Below are 25876 nucleotides of genomic sequence, written 5' to 3'. Positions count from 1 at the left end.
GGCATTACAGAAAAAAGGAACAGAACGAATAATGGTGCAGATGAAACAAGCCATGTGAGCTCGCCCCGGGGCCACTCAGCAATGTAGCTCAAACCTTAGCCTCACGGAATTTTGTCCAGACAGCAGGAACCACAAAAACAAAAATGGATTCCGTTATTGAGTCATTAGGGTGTTTCATTGAGTGTGAAAGTATATAAGTCAAGTTGGCCTTAGTATGACCTCATAAGCCTGAAATTTACCCTTCTTTTAATAACATTGATAGAATAAAGGCCACATTTTTATTTATTATTAATATTTGGTTGATATTACTTTTTTTTTAGCTTAAGTGATCTGAGCTCACATTTGTCCTCTACCATTCCTACCTTCCATTCAGACATTTTAGTCACCAAGCAGAAATGAGCTTGCCCAGAGCTAACCCCATAAATCCCATTTTATCCGGGCAACTTACCAGCTCTCCAAGCCATCCTGTACTTAAATACCTCCTCTCCCCACTTTGTAGTCCTGCCTCTCTCACTGAACATCTCTTCATGGTGTGGCTTTAAGGGAGAGGGAGGATTTTATTAGCAGTTATGTTCCAAAAAGCAAGCAAGTAGAAGAATCAGAGAGGCTTAATTATAGCTCGAAGGAACTTACAGCCATCCCAGCCAGTCTCTTAATATTTCAAGTTTGACTCAGAAGACCAGAGAGTGACCTTCAGAGGGTCCACAGAGCCTGAAACCCAGGATCTACACCAACATCTCGTTGAAGGTTCTCATATACTGTGCTATGCTAGATTGGTCCCTACTTTAACACATGTTTATACACATATAATTTATTCAAGTGGCAGAAACCCACATCAAAGCTTGTATTGGTGTAAAAAGAGAGTGGGTATCAGTTTGACGTGGTCAGGATGTGAGAATGTGCCCTTTGACTTATTCCCTCCCCGGATTTCACTGATGGGCTTGGAGGCTCAAGCAGATTGAATGTTAGTAGAACAGTAAGAATAATTACTCCGAAGTTGCGGGCATGAGAAACTCTACACCAGGTCAGGCTAGAAACAAAATACTGTCCCCAGGCATTTAGTGCAGAATGGAAGCAGGTGGCAGCCCTTATCCCAAAGCTCACCCTTTGCTTTTGATGCTTCAGTGGCTAATGATTGATGACACATACAACATCTCTGAAGAATACAAAGATTCAGAATAGTTCTGTTTTCCTTTCAAGGATCGTTCCCAGTTCTAGCATACTCTCTCTTTGTTCCTTCCTCCCATAACAGCCATATGGCCCAGACAAGGTCCCCTGTGGCGTTAACTTCCTGCTTCCCACTTGCTTCAACATAGAACTCAGAGTCACTCATTTTTTTTTTTTTTCTTAGTTGAGGCTGAGACAGATAGGGAAGTAGATAAACACACGTTTGGCCCTCTTCTGTTGAATGCAATCATGACCAAACATGCCAAGTTTTAGGGCATCATTTAGAGAAATGTGGCTGTTCTGTGTTCTATGAAGGACCTGAGAGATTTTGAAATTATCAACAATAACAACAAATTCTGAAAAGGAGCTGAACAAGCCAACTACTTATGTCATAGGGGCTACCATCTGAAAGAGTAAGACAAAGTAACTGTCTTTCTGTAAACTTAATGGAAAAGCTCGCCTTGTAGGTACACTGGCTTTAAGTTTTCCCAGATCCTGTGACAAGGCCACTTACTCCTGTCTGATGGAAGAAAGACCTCTTGCATAGAACAGGTAAATTGCCCTCACCAAGTTACTTATAAGGTCATATGTTTTTGAACTTGATATCATGTACTGGTTTTTAAATGAGTTTCCATAGGACACAGTCCCTCCAACAAGTAGATCATTTGCCCTATTCACTCTTCTAGCAGATTTCTAAAATCACCTGTGTCTCTTTGTCCTTCGGGTTCCTAGGGGAGAAGCAGATGGGACTCAGAACAACCTCCAGTGACCAAGATTTCTCCATCTTCCCACCACCATTCTCAACAAAAAAGAATTCCTCCTCAGGAAAACACAGAGACTTTCTCACATGCTTCTTTAATGGGACAGCACAAAAAGTATCCCAAAACGCAAAAGTTACTTAACAGAAATAAAATCTCCATGTTATTCCTCTGGAGGGTGAGCAAACACCCTGGTTTTCCCATGATTCACTGAATTTTAGGTTTGAAAGTCTCATATCCTGGAAAATCCCTCAGTCCCAGAAAAACTGCTGTGGCTGGTCACCCTATCCCCATGTGTGTCCTTAGCTCTTTTGTAGTCAACCGCTAAATGTTTAAAACTTGATTTGAAAATGAAAGTGTCATATAGGCATGATCCTAATTTATTAGCTCCAATGTGACCGTTGCTGGGGCATGTATAAAATCCAATTTTGTCAAACAGGAATATGTGTACATAAAATGTCAGACACAAGCAATGCTCACTATTCTGTATAGAGGCTGAACACTTTCCTTTAAGCCTCCACCGGAGTGAGTTGGTGATTTAGGTCCCCACCTATCCCATGGCTTGGGAGTTGGCGAGTTACCGAGCACCGCTGACATGAACCCACCCGTGACCCAGTTTACCCCTGCCTCATTCAAGTTGGGCATTGCGGCTTTTGCTGTTGCTGATGCAAACTTCCACCTCATTGTAGATATGCACAATTTGTTTCTGGTTCACCTCAGACCCACTTTTACTAAATGAACCGTGGCAATTCCCGTCAGTGAAAGGTATATTGTAGGGTCTGGTTTTCAGTGTTGATGGTATGGGCAGGTAAACAGAAATGCAACATCTAGAGGGTAGCTTCACCCTTCCAAGTCACTACAACTGATACGATGCCACCTTCCTTTCAAAGCCTAACCGTATCACTGATCTGGCAATGTGCTACATGCATTATTTCACTTCTTCTGTTGCTCGCTCATTGTTGTTTAATCCTGAACCAACTATACAGGTAATCTGCTAGGCCAGACAGTGAGACATGCGTGGCCATGGACCCTTTTTCCACCAGATGGCCAAAGACAGTATTTTACACATGGTAGGTTGAATCTGCGTCAGAGACCCCCTGAGCTACATTTAGAATATTTAAAATAGAATGATACAGAAAATGTTAGTATCATCCTGAATAATTTTAACAATCAAGTAGGGAAGGCAAAAGCAATGAATTATTCTACTTTACCCCTGTTTTCATATTTCAGTGATTGCTCCTAGGTTAGTGCTGAACTATATACTTCAGCTTTAAAAAAAATCACCAAGGGGCGCCTGGGTGGCTCAGAGGGTTAAGCCTCTGCCTTCAGCTCAGGTCATGATCCCAGGGTCCTGGGATCAAGCCCCTCATCAGGCTCTCTGCTCAGCAGGGAGCCTGCTTCCCCTTCTCTCTCTGCCTGCCTCTCTGACTACTTGTGATCTTTCTCTCTGTCAAATTAAAAAAAAAAAATGCACAGCCCTGCGCTGAGTGGTTTAAAATGGCCTTGCTCTGTCTGAGGAACACAGAAGGATTGTCTCGATCTCAGTGTCTTACAGTCCTGACCATAGGCTGTGTGTAAATTTAAAAAAAAAAAATCACCAAGTTGATTGATGGTGCCTCTTTCTTTTGGGGATGGAGACATCAAAGGACAAGCAAGGTGTGCAACTTCGTCTGCTGCTGTGGACGCTACCCTTCCTCACCACACTGCACTAGACTATCCCCTCTCTACAGGCCTCATTGTACTGACACTTCTTGCCCTGAGTTTTGGGTTCCTGAGCACACACAGAGCTTTTTCCACTTCTCCCACTTCAAGTCACTGGCTTCTGGCTCAGCCAATGGGTGCTCATTGCACGTCCTCCCGCCCTTTGTTTGGATTAGCAGTTAGTGATATTATTATGCTATAACTCTTCGATTTGTAATGCCCGGAATCACTTCCCTATGAGCCCGTATAGCCCCTATCTCTTATAACAACACAAAAGAATGTCATAAAGTGTTCTGTTTCTGCCTCAATACCACTTTTTCTACATGACATAAAGGTAGGAGGGCCGAGGAGAATTCCCAGGACTCATTTTAGGTATTTATTATTAGCAGAGCTGGGTAAACAACTCAGGTTTTTACTTTGGGATCTTTCCCATTGTAGAATTATACCTTCTGACAAATATTCTGGTTTTGGTGGAAAAAGTGAGTGATGTAAATTGGCTAAATTATACAATGTGGGATCTGGGATCCTGGGATCCTGGGATACAGCTGGGATCTGTCCCAGCTGAGTTGTCACAAACTCCTAAGGACTTCACACCACAGATGTAATATGAGTGTAGAAAGAAGGCGTTGGGCACTCAAAGTACCAGCTGTAAAGCCCATCTGTTCCCTGTCAACCTCAAGAGAGGGTCCATGCTGCTCAGGGAAACGCTGCCTGGAGAAGGTGCAGCTCTACTCAAGGCATACACATGTGTTAGAACAAAAAATGGACTCAAAGGGCAGGCTGTCCATGGTCACTCGTGTCATTGCATGGCACCTCATCTTATCCAGTGCCCTTGTAGACACAGCTGAGTCACCAGCAGAACAAAGAGATGATAAAGAAGGCCAATAAAAGGAAGCTTTTGTTTTTTTTTCCTTCTTCTGTTCTCCTCCTTGATGGTCCAGCCTGAATCAGAGAGTCTGGAGAATTCTGAGGCAAGCCTGGGCTCCTGAAGGCCAAGTTGTGCCACCACCAACTTCCTTGGCGGTTGCTGGCACCTATCCAGGCTGGAAATGACATGACTGGATTTGCTTTATCCCCCCAAGAAGAAATATTCCTTGGGTTATTTGTCCTTCGTACATTTATTTTTGGCCATGGGCTGGAGGACATTTCTCTCTCCATCATCTGTTCTGTCCCAGGAGCTTGGGTTCATCACTGCGGTCCCCCTCGTCCAAAGTCAGCGTTGACTGATAACTCTCTCATCACACTATTCCTGTTGTTGACTTCCTGTTAATCACTGAAAACTTGCCTGAGCTCACTTCCCTCCTGAAATCTGTGTGTGCTTATGAGGCAGCGGTGATGCCAAAGGCCCAGCGTTCTGGTCTATCAGTCAGTAAAGAGCAGGTATTGTATCGCTTAGTGAGGCCTGCACACCAGTGGGAGTGCTTGGATTATCAGCTCAGACTCACACTGATCTCTTGGGCAAACACCGTCATGTATTGTTTTTCAAATGGCCTAATGGTATATCTTATCCGACTCGTCAGTTCTCACTTTACAGTGCAAGATTTAACAGAAGAATTGAAGGCAAAATTTCATCCTTGCCTTAGAATGCTGACATGTTTCATTATTTCTTTCTGGCGAGCAGCGCAACAATACAATGGGGGAAAGTGTAGATTTAGTCTCAGACAGGTGTGGGTTTGATTCTAGAATGGCTACGTACTGACAGCATGACCAGGGGTAAGTTAACTCACTTCTCTGAGCTGGTTTCTCACTAGGGAATGGAGGGAAACAAAATTTTTTGTTTGTTTGTTTTGAGCCCCTCCTGGGCTCCTGTGCATTTAGGTGGGAGAGGGGGTGGTAAGGGCTGACACAAAGAGCACTCTATCAGGGGACACTGGGAAGGCGGCTGGTATCAAGACACTCTTCCTGCCCATTACACTTGGCCACTGTGACAGGATATTCTTTTGTTTTGCCGGAACTCACACCCACTAATGGTCCTGTGCATATTTCTGTTCTAATACCTAGATTATCCTTTCTTCTTCTGTGTCTGGACTGTGGGACAGTTAAACGGGATACTCCAATTCCTTTAGGATCTCCTGTGTTTTCACCAGTCCTTCTGCAGAGACCCTGAGCTGGCTTAAAATACCTTCCATGATTTGCATTCCCTCAAGGGCAGCAATGTAGGTCTGAGAGTTTTCCGAGTATTACTTTTATTTTTCTTCTATCGAAAACCACTTGAGTAGTCAAATAGTTAGATTACTTGAATAAATAGAACTTAATTAGCTCATTCCTAGGAACCTTGTGTTTTATCAACTAATTTTCCTGATGAGACTTGCATTGCAATGATAAGCTATAAGGTTTATGCTACTTAGTTAAACATTGTTCTTTGACTTTTATGGGACATCAGTGTTCCCAGGAATCAAGGAATCTTGATTCCAGGAATCCCAGGAATCAATCAATCTCCTATCTTGGTTACAGAACCTATGATAATATTTGATGTTGCCCAAACACCCCTTCTGTTCCTTGTTTGCTGCTGAAGCACTTACTCCACCTGATGCTGAATCAAATACGACTAACTTGCTGATGTGTGTAAGCAAGAAGGGGTGGAGATTAAGAGGTGGGGAGTGTACAGATGGTGTTCTTTCTTATGATGCAAGGTGCTCTTATCAGCAATGTACACAGGGAAAAGTTCGATTGTAGAAATCGTGTGGGCAGGGTCAGCAGAGGCCAGATTTGGAAACAGTGATGCTTGTCAGTTCACTGAGTCCTACAAATGGAATTTCAGCTAAGAGGGAAGCCTGTACCAGCAAGGTCCTCTCTGGTGTTTGTTAGGTGTTGGGTTCCCTCTTCAGAGTGCAATGAGAGGGTAGCAGGTAATGGAAAGCTTCTTTTATAGTTGGACATGCAAAACCATGTGTGTGTGTTCCTGATGCACCTGGGGAAACAGCACAAGACAGAACAATAATGACAACAGTGACGTTGTCCTTCCACTGAGAGGCTAAGTGTACCAGTGGCCTTAAGAGCGTGGTGTACACAGTAACAGGGATTTCTTTTAACTCCAATGTCTTATTAAGTCTGTCTATCATCTGTCTATCTATCTGCCCATCTGTCCACTCAGCTGTCCTGCATTTTCAGGTTTTATGATGGAATTTTCTCTTTTTCTTTAATCTGAAGCTCAGGATAACTTCCCACTTTAAGTGTTTCCTGTCAAAAGGACTAAGTTCAAGTTTGGTTCTCAAACATGCATTTACACTCTTGTGAATAGCAAATCCCAGATGTGAAATTTGTGGAGTAGAACTGGTTCTACTAGACTAATAGAGAAGTAGGTAAATATATGCCCCTTCAACACACACACGCACACACCATACTGGCCAGGTAGCAAGTGTTGTGGTCATAAGGTAGGGCTACATGAAACACAATTTTTCTCCTAAAGATTACGTTGGAAATCTACTTGCTTTATAATATATTTCTGCTTTTTTTTTTAATAATTGAAAACACAGGGTTCATACTTTGCCTTAAAGGATTAATGCTTATTTTCACCAAGATTTTAGAAACATGCCTTTCTGGTTACTGTAACTCATCTCTTAACCCCCAGCAGATAGTAGGGAATATGGAAATATCCTCATCCTTCATATGAGTTTCTGTGAATTCAAAGAAAGTCAAAAGGCAGCCCTGGAGTTTTTATTTTTGGCTAGCATTCTGCAGAAAGTTCCCTCCAAATGTTTGTCTTCATTGTATGGCGTCAGAAACCAACACTCCTGGATCTGATTGAAGTTGGCAGCACAAGAGAACTCTAGTGAGCTCACTGCTCAAGAAAAATCAAGACTTTATTAGTGGGCATGATTCTTATTCTGGAGCCATTATCCCATATGACAAGAAATTGTGTGTCTGGCCCAGACACACAATTCATATTAGTTTTAATCCTAAGAACTACCATTTGTGGAACTCTCACCATGAATTAGGAATTTGATTTAGGTGTTTTACAGCCACTATCTTGTTTAATTATTATTAACTATTAAGTTATTTATCCTATAGTACATCTACTACCATATTTAGCAAATCAGTGTCTGTAAGATAAAGATTATTCTTTCTACTTTATAGATGAGAAAACTAAGCCTTTGATTAAGTCACTTGCCCAAGACCAAATAGCTAGTAATGTGAGGCACAGAGATTCAGATCTTGGCCTCATTTCAAAGCTCATTCTCTGAATCACTGTATTTTATAGTCACCCATGAGTTCACAACCCATGTGGGTCATAACAGGGTTGACTGAGCTCAGTAATGGGTCACACCATGAAGAAGTCAGAAATGCCTAAAAATGAACACATGGCATCAGGCATGAATCCTGTTTGATTTCTAGCTATATACATCCTTCATCTTTTTAAAAGAATATATAAGTGGACTCATTCAGTTTAGTTTCAGATGAGAGGGTTCTCAAGCAAAGCGACCATGGGGCAAACTATAGCCTTTAGTAACTTCCTTCCAGTAGTGTTTTTAGCATCATGATGGTTATGAACTAGAACGGTGGTCCCCAATCCCGACTACACATTAGAATCACCAAATGAGACTTTTTAAATGGCCAAAGGATTCTAATTTAATTGGCCTGGGGTGAGGCTTGGATATCAATATTATGCTTATGATTCTGGGATAAGGAGAATAAAACCAGGGTTGAGAAACAGGGAGGCAAACAGAGAAAAGATGCTGAGCACAGACCCAGCAAAAGGTAAATTCAGATTTCAAGTCCAGGTGTTCGGGCTTCTGTCTCTTCCCACTGAGCTTCCCTCTGTGACTTCCTCCTGTTTTCAGACATTCCTTGTGATCGTGCTGCCTGTAGAGCCTTCCATGACCACTGAGAGGCTTTCCCTGAACTTTTCCGTGCACCGTTCCCAACCTTGAAAAGAGCATCTTAGACCCACAATGTCCATGTGGTCATCTGCCTCCAGATGTGTCCAAGTCCCTTAGTTGGCCCATTGGTCTGCTCCCAGTCCACTACTCTGGTTACTTTGATGACCTCTTCTTAAGAATAGAGGCTGTTCTTAGTCTGGAGTCCCTACTGGTTCCCATTAGTTCTGCAGAATAATTGCCTTAACAGTTACAAGACAGGGGCACCTGGGTGGCTCAGTTGGTTGAGTGTCCAAGGTTTGGTTTCAGCTCAGGTCATGATCTCAGGGTTATGGGAATGAGTCCTGCCTCTGGCTCCATCCACAGCAGTCTGCTTAAAGATTCTCGCCCTCTGCCCCTCCCCCCATCTCTAAAAATAAATAAATCTTAAAAAAAAAAAAAAGCTATAAGACAAGTGCCCACTGTCTCATTAGCTACCTGTGCCATTGTCCCTAGGTCCTGGATGAGACATAGCTTTTCCAGGGGTCCAAGGAAAATGTTCCTCTTTCCCCACTTCCCTAAGTCATTTTGAACTCTGAGCTGTGCAGAGATGGGTGGAGACAAAGGTGAAGATTTTGTTGGTTGGTCTTAGATCCATTTAGAGGAGGCAGTTGGAGACCAGGGAGCTCTGTTTCCCCCACCCAGGGGAATCAGAAGTTCTACAGACAAACTCCAAGCCACTCCAGATGGGACAAATGCAGTGTGTTTGGATGAAGTGGAAGGCACAGCTACGCAGAGGGTGGTCTGGTAACCACTAGATGAGAAAGGTCGATGATTTATGGTCAGGTCCTGAGACTCAGTGTAGGTTGAGTTTCTGTGCCACGCCCAGAAAGTGGGTTCATCTCTGCTTTCTTGGTATTTTTAGGGTCTCAACTAAGGGACCAAAGTCCATCCATTTGTCCTTGCTTGTGTACAAGGTGCATATGAGAACTAGTTGTTGCTAGGTTCAGGGAGAATTAGGAGGTGCAGTCTGGTTTATATTACATATCGATCCCTCCTCAGAATACATCTAATCTGGTACAGTCCTTTCTTTCTCCCTCCCAGACTCTGGTGGGTGAGAAACCAGTTTAACCACAAAGAGCTTAGCGAGCCAGCGCCAGGAGCTTTGTCTCAGGTTCGGTATGTGTAAACAAGGCAGTCACAGAGATGGGGTATTATTTAAGAGAAAAAGGAGGAAAAAAGAAAAGGCATTGCTTGGGTGCACTTCTTAAGTGGGTCAAACTCCATACCATCTAAAAATGAAATAAATAAGGATTCAGGCTTGGGAGTCACTGAGCGAGTCTTTATTCAAGTAACAAATGGGCAACAATAGGAATGCAATGGAAATGATCTCACGTAGTTTAAGTCCAATTCAACACAGTAACTCCAAACAGTCTGCTTTACTAATGGTCACTTTATGGTAAGAACAGTCTAGCACAGAGACTAGCAAGCCACCGCCCGGAGGTCAAACAGGGCCCACCACCTGTTTTTATAAATAAAGATGTAGAGCAGTGCAGCCATGCCCATTTGCCAACAGATTGTTTCCGGCTGCTTTCATGCTGAAGTGGCAGTGCCACAGAATTGTGACCAGGAAGTGTGGCCCACAGAACAGAAGATATTTACTATCTGGTCTTTTTGAAAAAAAAAAAAAAAATGCCAACCCTTGATCCGGCAGATCAAGCAGTATAAAATGAATCATTGGAAACAATTTCCTGGTCACAATAAGTACAGAAAGTCTCCAGAAAAAAAAAAGGGGGGGGATTCTTTCCAATAAGTAATTATTGAGCACCAAGAGCACGGTCTGTGCTGGGAATATAAGAGAACAAAAAGATGCTCAGTTTATCATCCTGCCCTACAGCCCCATAGAAAATGTCCAAAAGAAGATAAATGGTCCTAAAATGTTGTAGTATGAAAAACACCCCAAGTAGTAACTTTCTAAAAATTCAGCCCAAATCTCGTGAATGGCGCAGACAAGGGCAAGAGGCTTTCAACGTTTCCGAAGTACACTTAAGTTTGTCAGATGGTCTTAGCCGCATTTCCATTGCTGGCTGTTCATTCCTTGAATGAAGACTTGCTCAGTGACTCTGAAGCTTGAGTCCTTCTTTATTTCATTTTTAGGCTGTGCTGAGGTCACAGAGCCAGGGGGAGAGGCAGGGAATCGAATCTCAACTATCTGTTTCCTCCTCATACACTGAGCCATTTGGCTTCACAATTTGGTTTGTTCAACATTCACCAAGTTTAATGAAGCCTGGTATGGACCAGGCTCTCTCCTACCAGCTATGAAGACAGCAATAAAGAGAATAGACCCTTCGAGCAGTTGAATTTTCTTTCGTCTTTCCCTGGAGCTTCTAAGTGAGCACACAGATGCCTCATTCGTCAGGAGGAAAAGAAGACAAAGAAGGCAAAAAGGTCATGGGGATCGATGAGGTGGCTGGGAGGCTGGGAACGGCACCCTGAAGAGGCTGGGAGTAGACGGAGAGCTGTGGGGATGGAGGAGTCAGTCGGCCGAGCAGACAGAGACAGTGCTGGAGGGGGAGGAGGGGAAGGGGAGGTTTGGGTGTGTGCAGGGGAGCAAGGATGCCAGTGTGGAAGGAGAGACGTGGGGGTGAGGGCTGAGCAAGAAACCTTGTAGGGGCTCTAGGCATGGTAAGAATTTGAAACGAAGCTGCTTGGGTGCTCAAAATGGTGACAAATGTTGGATGGGGCCCTTTCTCTTTAAACTCCTTGCCCTGGGCGTTTGTTTTGGACTCAAAGGGTGCATGTTTGCATGTGTGTGCTGGTGTGCCTGCGTGTGTGTGTGTGTGTGTGTGTGTGTGTGTGTGTGTATGGGAGGAGTCCTTTTCCACACACAGCCTCATGTACCCCCAGATCGCTGCCCATGTGGCAGAAACAAGCACCAGAGAGGCAGCAGTGGGACAACATGTATTTCGGAGCAACTATGGGTGGATCTGGGAGCACATGAGCACGATAGTGCTGGCGCCCTAATTACGTTTTCTGTTTGGGTAAAGAACCAAGAAAGATCATAGAAAATGAACTGTTTGGGTGTTGCCTGAACAAAGCAAAATGACCCATGCACACGGGGGGAGGGTAGAGGCGACCACAGGTCCAGGTGTGTATGTGCCCGTTGAGGATCATTCCTCCCTGGACGGTAGAAAGGGGTTTACACCCAACTTGAGGACCAAGGAAGAAGAGAGAGTAAATTTTTCTTGAAAAGTTTAGACTAAAAAGATGGGATAATCCATGGAAGTTGAAAGTCCCATACTGCTCTGCCCAAATTTATCCAGGCAGTTGCCTCCACTGTACACATTGTCACAAATTTGTTGTTCGTAGCAGAGAGTCTGGATCTGGAGAGCGAGTTCATTTGTACAAGATGAAAATTCCACTGGGCTGCTCCTGTCCTCGCCATCCAGAGAGACGGGCGGTATCCAGCAGGCCTCATTGCAAAGGCCGCAGGCTCATGCTGCCCACTGGGGAGCTGTGCTCCAACACCCGGCCTTCGATGAGACACTGGGAACTAAAGCCATGCCCCACTGCATAGGAAGGTGACCTCGCTGCCTTGCATTTGGGGAAATTGCAAACCTGAAAATTTTCAGCAAGAAAAACATGTCTTACCAAAGCACAAACCAGACACTTGGCACCCACTCTCTGTGACGCAGGGCTCCCCGGCTGGCAGGAAAACCACAGTAAAGAACTGATTAGACTGCTAGAACACATTCCATGGGCTGTCCAAGGCTATTTTTATTTTACAATAAGGTACAATATGTTCCATGATGCTGTCTATCCTGGACTTTTCTTTTCATTGCATTTGCCATACTCATCAATCCTGGCAAATCACAGAGAATCTGCCGATCATTTGAACAAATTAACTAGTTTGGGTGTGTTTATTTAATTCAATAGCAACAATAATACACACGTGTAACCTTTGCTGTGAGCAATACACAGATGGCTGGTACCACCTGCTGACCATAGAAATCTTTGTGGGACATGGGCCTTTATAGAAACTGAGCCCCGGGAAAACTTTTTTGAGTTTACAGACCAAATGCTTGCATTTTTAAATCTTTTTTTTTTTTCTTTCTTCTTTTAAGAGAAGTCAATTGTGAAAGCAATGTTTGGTCAAGTGTTACTTGGTCAAGACATGTACTAACTCCTTATAATGGAGCATTCCAAGAACTTTGCCCATAAGAAAACAAATGTGCCTGTTTTCACTTAGACTCCATAAAAATTACAGTTGTTTTGGAAGAAGGAATAGCTCCCCTGTAACATAATGGATATTCAACAGCTCAGATGCATTTGGGGAATGACTTCCCACCCACCTCTGAAAGGAAAACAGACAACCGGTGTAAGATTACTGGTAAAGCCCAGACCATGCATTAAGACTCACGCTCAAGAAAAACTTCCTTGCTAATGCTTAACTTGTTATTGTAACCACTTCTGATTTTTCAGAACTTCCTAGCTACTTTTTAACCGTTTTCAATCAGGAAAACTGGACAGAGTGCACCCAGTCCAGTCCTCAGGCCCTCTGAAGAAGGTCTAGCTTCTATGACCTTTGAGAAATCCCCATTATTTTAACTTTTGTGACCTTGAAAAATCCAGAGGTCACGAGTTTAGCCATCTGCCACGCCATGGTGGGAGTCTACATTTCTTGATGGCTGTTTAAAAAGAGCATGAGATACAACAATCCCTGTGATAAAACACATTTTAAGACAGTAGTCCTTGGAGATACAAGAGTGAGGGGAAGTAAAATGACTAGAGAGTTTATTCATAACAGGGAGAAAAAATAGGGAATATACCCCAGAACTAGAAGCTCTGCAAGGGGCTGCAGTAAAAATAATGTTCATATGAGCAAATTTACACCTCATAAGGAAACATACATAAACCAAGAGTCTTATTCTAATGTCTTAACATCAATTTTGCTGACAAGATCAGGACACATGAGCCAAACATCTGCATGGAATGATAAAGTCACAGCAAAAATGTCCTTTTTCCATTCTCAGGCCATCACAGTGAAGCAGACACACAGAATGTTTGCTGCTTTCACCTCAAGTTGAGAGGAGAGCCCAAGGGAAGCTCCCCTACTATGAGCACTGGTGCTGGTGCTGCCTTTGTAGCTCTAATTTGTATTTTGAGATAAGGTTGGAGGAGTGGAGTTCTTTTGTGCCTTTGGTTTGCTCATTAGTCTGCAAAGATCTTGCACATCTATGTAGTACCTCGTGCATTGTTTAACTATTATTTTTTTATTTGGCTTTTATAGGGTACCAAAAATGTGGTTGGAGTTAAGTACCTTTTCTGCTTTTCCAGCTACAGTGGAAATTATTTTTGTATGAAGCTCTTAAAATAAAAAAAAAAAAAAAGTGGCAGGAGGGAGGAAAAACATAAAAATAAATCAGGACCCAGAAGAGACTTTTCAGAACTCATATGTTCATATTCCCTGCCAAGGGAGTCCTGTGGGTTGCCCATGGGTTCGCTGGGAAAGTGGGATGCCTTCACTGAGTGCCCTAGGTGGTTATTAAATTTGGTGTACTTTCTAGCTTGGTGGCTTCGTGACCTTGGGTTGGTCAGATAGCAATCTCATGGGAGCTGAGCAATGGCTACAAATATCAAAGTTGTAAAGTAAATGTCAAATCAAAGATATTTCTAGTTGAATGCTTAGTAGTAAGTGTGAACATACCTCCAGGAACATCTGGCTCCCTGAAATATTGAAAACAAAAACAAAAAGAAAACTAGTTCTGAATTCTTCTCCATCCATGCCATGTGGAAAGGTCTTTTCTTCCTCCTGTAACATCAAGCCAGGAACCACAGCTTCTATGGTTCAGTGGGAAGTGGCTCACTACATTCAGCAATACTCTAGATGTCCATGGTCACAGTTGTGAACCTACTGTTAAGGTCTGAAATTGCAAAACTTCCCAAGGGACTTGCCTTCCAGTTTCAGCATTGTCTTTAACCAGCGTGTCACCTCTGACTACAAAAATGCTTTGTAAGGGAAAGACAGGTAAAGAGATTTAGAAAGCCAAAGGGAGAAATGTTTTTCTCCTACACTCTTGTTTTTCCATACCAAACCCCAGACAATATAGTATTGGAAAACACTTTAAACTAATTATGCTATTACTTTCCTCTTTTCCTTCCACTGGGGAAACTGTTTTCCTTCTACGAATAATCTTTCAGAGGATTTCTTCCTCGGGTTTAAAGCATTACAACTTTCAACCCAGAAGCTATAATTAGGCTGGTTTTTAAATAACATGTGTTGATTTTGTCTTTGCAATTAGAAAAATGAGGTATCGCTGTGATCAAGCTTTAAGTATTCATATGCTTGTACTTATAACAGAACACACACTGTGGATCTGGCTATGGCCCAAAGAGTAGCTATCAGTCCCCTTCTCAGAGTTGCCCTGTTGCTCCTCTGAGCCTTGGGAAAGCCCAAATTGCTATAGTTCACTGGACCTGGTCATCTACCAAAAATGGTGTTCAAGCACACCATTGATATTGATGGACAACCAAGACTACTTTTCATGTCCAGATGAAGAACAGCAGGAAGAACTATTTCAATAGCTGTTCAACGAAGACAATAGGAGGGAAGAGACTGCTGCTTGCCTAGGTCACCAGCATCTTCAAATCTTTATGCATGAAGAATCAGGCTTCCATTATAGAAGGTAAAACACTACACTTCTCAGTTACCTATGAGAAATAAGCAGAAGATTCCTGGATGGTAGAATAAAGAGTCTGACTCCATTTCCGATATCTGACTGCTTTCGAGTCTCACCTCCCTTCCTCTTCTGCCTCACATTTAGGAAGCTGGTAAGGAAGCCTGGATGTTCCCTCCTATGATGTGGTGGAAAGTTTCAATCCCACAACCTCCTATCCACATGCAGGAACTTCACTCTGGCTTCATCTCCTACCCTAAATAAAAGATAAGGCAGTCTCCTTTCTCTGTTGTCTTAAGTTGTTTTGGGATCACCTTGGGAGCCTGCCTTGCTCAGCCCAGAAAGCCTCATTATGTTAGTAGTTAACATTTCCGTCCCCTCCTGGTGGACGCATGTACAGTTTCATCTGTTTCAACATCTGAGTCAAATTTCAGGTAAGGTGTCCATTCACCTCTGGAAGACCTCTTTCCAAGAATTTACTTAACTGGGTATATCACCTTTACTTTTGTCCTTTCCCTATTCTTGCTGGTGATATAACAGCCAGCTCTCTTTCAATGTGGAGAAGCAAACCTGTGCTAAGTATAACTGAGTGGAAAGAAAGAAGGAACCTAGATCCCTGGTGACATTATGAGTTACTCTCCTATCCCTACACTGCCTGCTTCTGAGTCCCTCAAGTCATGAAAGCAAGACAAATGTGTTCAGCTGCTTGTAGCTGAAGACAGTTACAAGTATAGGACGATCTATGACTGAGTTGTGTCTTGACCCCATAAGTGGAAATTAGTACTTTTGCCAGGATGTGAACATGTGAATTTCAAGACACTAGAAACATCTAGGACTAAGTCATTCTCAGTGCAGCGTCCCTGTAAACAATGACATTCACGGGATATTTTCTGGGCTGGATTTCTTTGGGGAGAAACAAGCCTACCTAGGCTTACAGAGAGAACCTGTTTTCATAGCTGGGAAATGGTCTGGAAATTGGTCTACGGTAGAATTTGGAGAGAAGTTCAGAACGAAGCATTTTGATTGGGAGGTCACCCATACCTCCCCCTCTTACTGTGAACGTACCTAAGAGAACCAAAGTGTCAGGAAGAAAGGGGACTGCTTATTGAGTGCCAATTCTTTCTCTGGTAATGTGTTAGATGTGCAAAGAGAAGAGAATGTAGGCTTCCTATAGAGGAATTAGTGCAAGCATGCTAAAAGGTCATGAAGGGAATGACAACAGTCTTCTTCAAATATAATCAGAAATTGATTTGGATAAATTGACATAAGAGGCCAGTGCAAGGGATGATGAAGAAAACCACGTGAGCCAGATACAGGAAACTGACTAAAGCTAGATCCACATCACCACCCTCAGTAAGCTATACAGTAGGTCCCATCCTGACCTGGCAGATAATGCAGAAAAGGAGAGAGCTGGACGCATGCCTCCTGATGGCATGGCTTTTCCATATAAGCACTGTGATGAAACAACACAGCGTTTATTTTTTGAGGAAATGAGTAAATACTAAGTTTATAGGCAAAAGGAAGTAACAACAGAATTGCAAAATAGAAATGTTAACAGAGTCTAAATCACTTATCTTTACAAAAATGACATAGTTATTCTAGAGATAATCATCTCTGACTGGAGCTCATCAAAGTTCCAAGTATTTTATCTTCACATTTCTCTTTGTTTTTGGTCAAAGTTAATAGACAACTTCCAGAATGCATCATAGACCAATAGCTGCTGACGTGAAGCACTTTTTAAAAATAGATTTAAGTACTCACTATCTCAGTGTTTTTGATAGTCTGTATGTCAAAGACAAAATGCTAAACATTCATGTTGTTGCTAGAGTGACCACACAATCAAAGAAAACAAGAAGGAAAAATTCTTCTCGCAAGGCTCCCATCACAGCCCTGCTTGGGGGTAGCAGTGGGAGTGTCTATACCTTCTTTTCCAGGACTAACAAATAAGCTCAAATTCCAGCTTAACTCTTTGGGCAAAAGAAGAGAGAGTTTAGTCAAAACCTGAAGCAGTTTGTTGACAGATTTTCCAACAAACAAAGGCAAAAGGAAAAGGGAGAAAACTTCCTGAACTACTTCAAGAAAGGTCCCAAACTAGAGTCTCTGTGTCCAAAAACCTGTTAAATCTACTGAAACCATTTACTGACCATAATGTTTCTCTCTGGAAAGTAAAGTTTTCAGTTAAGCCCCCAGGATTTCTTGATTTTAGCAGGAAACTACCTTACGTGGGTGTCTGGACATCACCCTCTGCTGAAGCATGGAGAAAGTGATCTAGCAACACACCCAACCTGCCTGACAGGTACTGCCTCTACCTGGATGGCTTATTCATGAGTCAGGAAACACCTCTGTTGCCAGTCTTGTATTTCATTTCATTCTTAAACCTGTCCGACTTGGGATGCTGAACAAATTTAAAAATCCAGAAATATGAACCATTGTAAAAACTAGTCACTCAGTCCTCAGCTTTCCAAAATAACAGATGTCTTTATGCATAAACTCCTATTTATTGAAATATTTATATAGGCAAGAAGGAACTCTATAATGATACTAATGACGGCACTCAAGCTGGGTCTCTATAACCACAGGGATATCAGATATTGAAGCATCAGTTGTGATGATTTCAGGCCATTGTTGACCTGTTCAAGAAAAGTTCCCAGCTGTGAAGCACTCTTCCATGAATTGGAGATCTTTAGACCCAAACTTAGTCTGTCCTTCAAAGAGATCACAAAGTCATGAAGTTCCTTAATGGCCATCCCTATAACTTGCTGGAAAGAAGTTTCATTTTGGTGTTTCTTTTTTGTCTACATGGATCCCAGGACAGCAGTAACTAATTACTTTGCCATATTGTATAGAACTTTTATTCAAAATATGATTCAGGGCTTATTACACATATTAATGTAGTATGTCTGACTATGACAGCATAAAGGAAGTGGAAAGGAGCAAAGCTGTGTTGCAGTGAGGAGATGACGCAGATGGTAACTTGAGTCTACAGGAACAAATGAAAAGGATGAGAAAGGAAAAATACAAGGATCAATATAACAGTCGTTAGATACATTTTTTCCCTTCTTATCTTAGCTTCCTTAAAGATATAAAATTATATAAAGTAATAATTACAGCAATTTATTGTTGGGCTTGTAACGTATAGAGATATAATATGTATAACAGTAATATTACCACAAAAAGGGTGAAGAAGAGTTGTGTAAGAGAAAAGTTTCTATGTCTCACTAGTATTAAGTTAGCATAAGTCTAAAGTCAATATCATAAGTTAAGACATAAACCATAAACCCTAGAAAATAACTTACTCTAAGTCACTAAGAAAATAACTAAAAAATTTAGTTGAACAATCACTGGGGGAATTAAAATATTACACTATAATACGCATTTAATACAAAAGAAGTATTAAAGGAAAAATAGAGAACAAAATGTGACAAGAGCCTTAACAGAAAGCAAAAAGTAAAATGGAAGATGTAAATACAACCCTATGAATAACAACATTAAATGGTAATGGATTAAACAGTCTAATCAAAGGCAGAAATTGTTAGATTAGGTAAGAAAACGTGATTCAACTATACGCTATCCACAGGATGCAAATCTTAGATTCAATAATACAAGTAGGTTGAAAATAAAAAGGATGGAAAAAGATATACTATGCAAACAGCAACCATGGAAGAACTACTAATACTAGAGAAAGCAGATTTGAAGACCAAAAAATATATACAGATTACTAGAGACAAATAGGACATTTTATAATGATGAACGTGTCAATTGATCAGAAAAATAAAATAATTGAAAACATACACGCAACTAGCAATAGTGCCCCAAAATACATGAAGCAAAAAGTGACAGAATCAAAGAAGAAATAGACAATTCAACAATAATAGTTGATTGCTCCTCTATCCCACTTTCAATAATGTATAGAACAACTAGGAAGAGGGTCTAAAGGATATGGACTTGAATGACACCACAAACAAACAAGAACTAACAAACATTTATAGACCATTTTACTTGACAGTATAATATATATTTTTCTCAAGTACACAGGGAACACTTTCCCAGATAGACCATATGTTAGGTTCAGTAAATTTCAAAGGTTGGAAGTCATGTAAAGTATGTTCTCTGAACCACAGTGGAGTGAAATGAGAAATCTACAATAAAAAGTAATTTGAGAAATTAACAAATATGTGGAAATTAAGTGCACACCCCTAAATAACCAAAGAATAAATTACAAAGGAAATTATGAAATACTTTGAGATGAATAAAAACTAAACACAACATATCAAAACATACAGGATGCATGTAAAGTGATGCTTATAAAGAAATGTATTGCCATAAACATCTACATTAAAAAGGAAGAAACATGTCAAGTCAGCAACCCAAACTTCACCTTAAGACACTGGAAAAATAAGATAAAACTGAAGCTGAGTAAACATAGGGAATACACAGTAAAAATTAGAGTGGAAATTAGTGAAATAGAGATTAGAAAAAACATGTAAAAAAATAATTAAGCCAAAAGTTGGTTCCCTGAAAAAACCAACAAAATTGACAAAACTTTGACTATACTGACTAAGAAAAAGAATTAAAAACTCAAATATTAAAATCAAGAATGAGAAAGCAGACTGGTTATCATTACCAATCTTATAGAAATAAAAATGATTTTAAGGGACTAGTAGGAACTGCTCTGTGCCATGGACATATACGACATGGATAAGATCTTAGAAAGACACAAATTTCTGCAACGGACTCAAGAAGAAAGGAAATCAGAATACACATATAACAAGTAAAAAGATTAAATTTCTAGCTTAAAATCTTCTTGCAAAGAAATACCCAGGCCCAGATGACTTGAGCAGTACATTTTACCAAACATTTAAACAAAAATTAATAGCAGCTATTCAAGGGGTACCTAGGTGGCTCAGTTGGTCAAGCGTCCGACTCTTGATCTCAGCTCAGGTCATGTTCTAAAGGTCATGTGATCCGGCCTTACGTCATCATGCTCTGCACTGGGTGTGGGGCCTGCTTAAAATTCTCTCTCTCCCCATACCCCTCCACCTCCCCCAAATAAAAAAGAATAAATAGCAACTATTCAAAAATTATTTGAGCAAATAGAAAAGGAGGGAATAATTTTCAACTCATTCTATGAGACCAAGTATTACACAGATACAAACATCAAACAAATACATCATAAGAAAACTCTTAAAGCTACAGGCCAATGTCTTTTATGAATACAGACCAAAAAAATCCTCAGCGAAATACTAGCAAACTGAATCTAGGAATATATAAAAAGGATTATCCACTACAACCAAGTGGAATAGATCTCCAAAATGTAAGACTGGTTTAACATCCAACAATCAATCAATGTAATACACCGTATCAATAAAATAAAGGACAAAACCACATGATCATTTCAAAAGAACAGAAAAAGCGTTTGACAAAATGTAACACCCATTCGTGATGAAAAAAAAAACAACACTCAGAAGACTAAGAAGAGAATAAACTCTTCAACATAATAAAAAACATCTACAGAAAATGCACAGATATCATTACACTTAATGATGAAAGATTGAATGCTTCTTCCCCAAGATTGAGAATAAAATCAACATGTCCATTCTCATCATGTGTATTTGACAGTATAGTAGAGGGTCTAGCTTGGGAAATTACGCAAACAAAAGGAAGAAAACCCATCTAGATTGTAAAGGAAGAAGGAAAATTATCTCTATTTGCATATGGCATCATCTTGTATGTATAAAATTCCAAGGAATCCAGTAAAAAGTCATGAGCTCAGCAAGATTGCAGGACACAAGAACAATTTACATACATCAATTGTATTGTTATATGTTAGCAATGAACAATCTGAAAATGACATTAAGAAAACAATTCCATTTTAATAGTGTCAAAAAATATTTAGGAATAAACTTAACAAAATAGTATAAGACTTATACACTGAAAACTACGAAAAAATTGTTGAAAGTAATTAAAGAAAAGCAAATAAATGAGAAAGTATTTCATGTTCACGGACTGAAAGATTTCATATTGTTAATATGGCCGCAGTGTTCCTCAAACCGATCTACGGATTCAAGGTAAAGCCTATCAAAATCGCAGCTGGATTTGTTTCAGAAATGGACAATTTACATGAAAATTCAAAGGACACAGGATAGCTAAAATGATACTGAAAAAGACCAAAGTTGTAAATGGCAAGATGTCATTCTTTTGATGGCTGAGTCAGTCAGAGAAAGACAAATAACATATGATTTCACTCATATGTGGAATTTCAGGAACAAAACAGATGAACGTAGGGAAAGGAAAAGAAGGAAAATAAAATAAGATAAAAACAGAGAGGGAGGCAAACCATAAGAGACTCTGGACTACAGAGAACAAACCAAGGCTTACTGGAGGGAAGGTGGGTGAGGGGATGGGCTAACTGCGGGATGGGCATTAAGGAGGGCACTTGTGACGAGCACTAGTATAATATGTAAGTGATAAATCACTAAATTCTACTCTTGAAACTAATACTACAATATACGTTAACTAACTTGAATTTAAATAAAATCTTCAAAGAAAGAAAAATTAAAAAAAAAAAAAAAGACCGAAGTTGAGGAATTCACACTTCCTGATTTCAAAACTCGTTACAAAATTACAATAAGACAGTCTAATACAGGCAAAAGGACAGACAGGTCAACAAAATAGAATAGAGGTTCCAAATAAAGTCTCACATTTTGGAGCAATTAGTTTCAATAAGGGGTCAATATAGTTCAATGCGGCCAGGAGAGTCTTTTTGACAAATGGCGCTGACAGTCCTGGATGCCCACTTCCAAAAGAACGAAGTCGGATACCCTCGTTACACTACACACAAAGAAGTGAACTCAAAATAAACTATAAAGTTAAATGCAAAAGCTAACATTATATGATTCTTGAGAGGAAACATGAAAGTAAGCCCCTAAATATGATGTTAAAAACCCATAAGTAACAAAAGGAAAAAGTAGATAAATTGGAATTTAGCAAAATCGGAAGCTTGTATATTGCAAATCACACCAAGAAAGTGCAAAGACAACCCACAGAGTGAAAGAAAATATTGGCAAACCACATATCTGATAAGGGACTTGTGTCTATATCTTGAGCCACTCAATAATAAAAAACAAACAACAGAATTAAAAAGTGCGTGATTGATCTGAACCACATTTCTTCAAAGATAAGCAGCTGGTCATTAAGCACATGAAAAACATTCAGCATCATTCATTATTAGGGAGATGCATATCAAAACCACAGCGAGTACCACTTGGCACTCACTAGGATAATGATCATGACAAAGACATGGAATGTGAAGAAATTGAACCTCCTGTGTTCCTGGTGGGGATGCAGAGTGGCTGCACTAGTTTGTAGAACAGTTTGGCGGTTGCTCAAAATGGGAAACATGGACTGCTGTGATCTAGTAATTCTATTCCTGGGTACGGGCCCAAGAGAAATGAAAACACACATTCACCCAAGAATTTTTGCATCAATGTTCAAGCAGCACTATTCAAAACCACTGAAGAGTAGAAATAACCCAAATGCCATCAATGGATGAAGCATAATTAAGATATAGTTTATTTATATACCGTGTTATTCATCAGTAAAAAGGGATGAATTACTGACCTCTGCCATCATACGGATGAACCTTGAAAACATGATGCTAAGTGACAGAAAGCAGACACACAAGGTCACATATTGATGTGTGACTATACATTGATATGAAATATACGGAGTAGGCAAATTTGTAGAGCTAGCAAGCAGATCGGGAGCTGTTGAGGGCTTGGGGAGAGGGGATGGCACATGATATAACATGATGTGACATGATAACAAAAGTGGATGAAAACGTAACTTTTGGGCCATGATCAAAATGTAAAATTGTAGTGATTGCATAAGTCTATGAGTAAACTGAACAACACTGAATGACATACTTCGAATGCCTGTGATTTTGGGTATGTGAATGATATCTCAATAAAGGTGTTAAAAACTCTAATCCTTATAGATCAGTCATGTAGTATGAGTTTTGGTTTCTTTAGAAAAATTATTACGGGAGCAGTTTTCAATGTATTGTCACTGCTGACATTTTGGGCTAAATCATTATTTGTTATTGGGGAGCATCCCTTTGGTCTGTGCCTTGTAGGATGCTTAGCTGTATCCTTGGCCTCACCCGCTGGGAGCCAGGAGCCCCCCATCCCCAGGTATGGCAACCAAAACTGTCTCTGACATTGACAAATGTCCCTGGGGTGGGGGGATGGTGCAATGATTGTGTGGCATGCTTAACAGCAGTAATTGTACAAAATCCACATGTCAGCTCTTACTAACGCTTTCGGCTGCTAGAAACTTAAACATTTGCCCCTTATTTCTCACAACGAAACTAAAGAATAGATTGTTTTCATTACTTTCATCTTTGGTCCTGGAGTTCAAGGGGAAGGCAGTGAGGAAAATCGTCCAGGTGCAATTGCAACTTTCCACAGATTGATGTCTGAGCAGTCTCTCGGTTTAACTGCTGTACTCAGGGTTGTAATTTAGCCTGTGCCTAATGAAATGTTAAATTTGCTTGCCACATGTTTAGTAGATGGTCCTTCTAAATACGAAACTATTTAGAGAAGTAAAAATGCATTTATCTTTTATTCTATTATTGGTTATAGAGTAAATATCATGAATATCTATGCAAAGTAAGAAAAAAATAAGCAGGATTCCATGGAGATTTAAATAAAAATGTTTCACTTGAATTTAATTGTTTTTGGCAGCTTAGCCAAGTGAACCTCTCAGTCTGTATTCAAGGAGTCCCACGAAAACTGCAGTGATTGGAAAACACGACAGTTGATTTCCAAGTAAAGCAAGAAGGCATGTGATTGATTCTACCACTGCTTAACACAAAGCTGAAAAGGAACGAATGAGAAAGATTAATCATCTTGAAACCCCGGGAGAGGCCAGAATCAGAACTGTGAGTCCCAGGGAGGAAAAAAAAAAAGGGAAAAATGTGACAAATGTGACAAGAGGGTGTTGAATCAGTCACTGATAAAAGGGAAGGGGTGGCTCCCTCACTGAGTTGCAGCAATAGAAACAAACAAGGAAAGCCAACGCCGATGCAATGGGAAAACATGTCGGGTTTATGCACACGTCCTCACAAACACATTATTCACCACGGAGCAGTAATGCTCATCATCATGTACTCATTTCATGCTATGAAAATTGGATGTCTCACATTGACTGTCTTTCCCCCCATAGCAAAATCAGGCAGTCTTCCCATTACTGACCTCCCTGCAATCCCTCACCGTGTCCTCCTGGACATCTAGAAAAGACATCAGGATGGCGATGGATGGGTGGGAAATGGTCTGACACATGCACTCTGGCTTTCCACATGCCCCGGATCGGCCGGGGATCAAAACCAGTGTTTTACAGCTCATTTGTGTTAGCGATTTCTTGCCTTATCCTGCACTTACTTCTTTTTCCAGTCTATCTGATTCAAAGAAAAGGACAGTCATGCTCCCATCATGCCTTTTACACTCGCACCCTGACCTGAATACCTGGCGTCACCTTTTTTCTTCTTCTTGTGACTAAATCTTATCTTGGACTTTTTCATCTTAAAGTTCTGCCCACTCCCTCATGCTGAGCTTCCAGTTCCAAAAGCCTGAATGACTGTGGCTACAAGCTAGGAGAACAGGGGGCCTCTAGCCATCAAGCTCTCTGTTGTGCAAAGCCATTTGCACCCCTCTTAGCCTTAGCACTTACCACTTGGACTGGTCCTGTCTTGTTCCTCTGGAAAGTTCCAGACTCCAGTGTTGAGAGCAGGAGAGGACGAGGAAACCCTCCACGTAGCGTGTGTGCTAACGCTGGGTGTGTGCGCCCTCACTTGCGTGTGTCTCTCTGTGGCTCCAGGCAGAGTGCGAGGTAGAATGAGAACTTGAAGTCCTCTAAAGGAAGGCATCGGGGCCGTGATTGTTACAGCTCTTCTCCACAGACTTTCTAGTCTCACAAGGAATTTCTTCCACGTCTTGGAGTTGACAGGAATTGGACAAGCCTTGGTCTTACCACAACCCAGCGCATTGGGCAATCTAAGGGCGGGACTCTCCCTCAACATTGGGGTTGCCAGTTCAGTAGGGCCTGAAGTTCCTTTTCTGAAAAGGAAAGTCCATGCTGTAGCAAAATTGACTAAACTTGGTTTTTTGTTTGTTTGTTTTGTATTTGTGTGTGTGTGAGGGGGAGTTCCACTTTTAATTAACCCAAGTAAGCCAAAAATAAATAAATAAATAAATAAATAAATAAATAAATAAAGGTGTGTTACTATCAAAGGAAGAATCACCTGGTGAAAATGCTCCATTAAATGCAGACTTTCTCCCACTTTGGATATTTTCCCCTCCTTGTCCTCCTGCTCTGCTGTTGGGACAACCACTTTTTTTTTTTTTTTTTTCTTGAGAAAGTTGAGCAAAATTTAGAGTTGTGCTGGCTGAAGATATTTTCCTATGTTGTTTGGGAGAGATTAAAATACATCAACTTCCCCAACTGCCTCAAGCTTCCTACAACTCCAGCCCTCCACCAAAACTCTCCTTTTCATGATAAATGGTGCTCTCAGGATTCTGAACCTCCTGGAGGTCTTTATGCCATCTACTGGGTGTGGATGGAACTGCATTTGTTGCTGCTAGCCACAATATCCTTATTCTGTGCCCAAGGCTTTCAAGAAAATAGAGGTCTCAGAAATGATGAAAAATTTAGGAAACACAATATATATCACTTAGAACATAAATATATATCACTTAGAACATAAATAGGGACACCTGAG

Source organism: Enhydra lutris, unplaced genomic scaffold (assembly GCF_002288905.1).
Source record: "Enhydra lutris kenyoni isolate GAN:26980312 unplaced genomic scaffold, ASM228890v2 scaffoldscaffold43, whole genome shotgun sequence".
Taxonomy (NCBI): Eukaryota; Metazoa; Chordata; class Mammalia; order Carnivora; family Mustelidae; genus Enhydra; species Enhydra lutris.
The sequence above is the reverse complement of the archived record's forward strand: the minus strand, read 5'-3'. Positions refer to the sequence as shown.